Source organism: Dasypus novemcinctus, chromosome X, assembly GCF_030445035.2.
Source record: "Dasypus novemcinctus isolate mDasNov1 chromosome X, mDasNov1.1.hap2, whole genome shotgun sequence".
Lineage (NCBI taxonomy): Eukaryota > Metazoa > Chordata > Mammalia > Cingulata > Dasypodidae > Dasypus > Dasypus novemcinctus.
The window spans coordinates 57,108,574-57,110,984 of record NC_080704.1 but is presented as its reverse complement, the minus strand read 5'-3'; positions in this window follow the sequence as shown (position 1 = coordinate 57,110,984).

Here is a 2,411-nt window from a genome sequence, read left to right as displayed (position 1 = left end):
GCAAGCGCGCAGTGCGCACGCCGGATGCCTTGAGTCCTGGTGTGTGCGTGCGTTCGGGATTGAGCGCGCAACGGTCGCTGGGAGTTGTAGTTTTTCTGTCTGCAGTCCGGTGGCCTCTTCCAAGCAGACGAAGGAGCGTACCCTATGTGGGTGTGCGTGTGCGTGTGTGCGTGCGCATGTGCTGGGAATCTTGACCTTCAGAAGTGGAGAAATTAAGAGCAGGGACTTTAGCGCAAGTCTCAGCTCTACAACTTGCTAAATATACAACCGTAAGCAAGTTACATAAATTCCCTGTGTGTTAGTTTCCTCATTTGTAAAACGGGACTATTAATAGTATCTGCTTCATAGATTAAAACAGTTAATTGATATGAAGCATGTACTTTGTGCCTGACATACAGTAAGAAAGCGTTATATAAATGATAGTTACTAGTGTTCATGCATTCAATCAATGCTTTATTTTAATATGTTATACATATTTGTACACACCAAAGAATAATTACACAGCAAACATTCCTGTAACCACTATTTATTGAAAAGACTATCCTGTCACCACTGCATTGTAGTGTTATGTTCGTAAATCACACGTCCACATATGTGGGGCGCTGTTTCTGAACTCAGTTCTGTTGTTAATTACTGTGGCTTTATAACAAGCCTTGATATCTGACGTGGCAAGACCTCCCATGTGAGAGTTTGATATTATTTATGAATTCCAAAAAGAGATATAGATTATGTTTACAAACTGGTCTGTTCCTCTGGGCAGGATACCCTTTGATTGATTTAAATTCAAAGGTTTTACGTTTACTTGATTAAATCAAGATTAGGGCTTTGATTCAATATGTCATTAGGTCATGCAGGGTTCAGTCCCTGCCCATTTGGTGGACTATATAAACAGACACTCACAACGAAGAGGAGACTCAGAAAAATAGAGAGCTCCATAAGCATAGAAGAGGAGAGACCTTGGCAGCTTTGATCCTGCGGCCCAGGGCCGAGAGATGAGACATTCGCCTGATGGTTTACAACTGATATTTTGAGGAGACCAGAGCAGTTACGCCCAGGAAGAAATAAGCCCTCCACCCTACAGCTGAGATCAGCAGAAGCTGGGCCCACGGAGCCTTAAGAGGAAAGAGGAAGGCTGAACCCTCTCAGATGTCACCTGCCATCTTGCTTCAACACGTGGCAATGAAGCAGGCTAGCTTTGGGAATGAAAAGATGAATCTGGGACCTGGCAGAAAACCACAGCCGTGAAACACGTGGCCATAGAATCCCACCTGGAAATCCTCTGAGAGAAAGACATCCCCCAACACCAGAAAGTGGCTGGAAGAACCCACAAGAATTTTCCTTGATCATCCAGGATCAACGGAAAGCCCCGAATATTCTCAAGGGACCTTATCATTGCCCTTCCACCCCCACCCCCACCCCCACCAGCCAGGGAATTGATGAGTGGCGTAATCTTTCAAAACAGCAAACAACTGGGACCCCTCTCCAGAATATTAGCAAGTGGAGGAATAATTAATAGTTTAAAAAGCGAGCACAGAAGTTAAATCATCCCTTTTTCCTCTCTCTCCCTGGACCAGCATGCAAGTATAACTGGGAACCTGTAATCTGTTCTTTTCTTCCATTTCTGTTCTTTTCTCTTGTTTCCTCAATAAACTGTTGACCTAACTAAACCGGCATGTTCTTCAATTCATTTATGTAACATAGTCGAGAACCTAGAGGAAATCTGGCAACAGCAACAGACTTTGGTGTGGAACTAACCTTGAGTTGAACTCTTTAGGGCCTTGTAACTGTAAGCTCCTACCCCCAAATAAATACCCTTTATAAAAGCCAACAGATTTCTGGTACTTTGCATCAGCACCCCTTTGACTGACTAAATACATCCCATCTTGTTCTTTTGTAAAGGATTGTGGCTCTTCAAGGTCCTTTGTACTTCAACTTAGAATCAGTTTGTCAAATTCCAGAAAATCGGTTGAGATTTTGATTGGGATTGCATCAAATCTCTAGGTCACTTTGGAAAGAATTGGTATCTTCATAATATTGACTATTTCAACCAGTAAACTTAATATATCTCTCCATTTATTTGGGCTCCCTTTAATCAATCGATGATATCTGCTAATTTTTTTCATAGAAATATTGCACATATCTTATATATATTATGTTAGGTCCTATTTCCATATACATCAAATTTTGGACACTTTTGGAAAATGATATAATTTCTCTTATTCTGTTTTCTAACTGTTTGGCACTAGTATATATTTGGTAAACGTTTAATCAATACCTTTTCTGTTGCCAGGCTCTGGCGTACAAATGTCCCACCCACACCCCTGGCTCACCCTCCCAACCACCCCCTTTATCGCCCCGCCCTGTGACCTTAATCCCTCCAAAGCTGGGAGAAGAGAGGGGGGCTGCATACA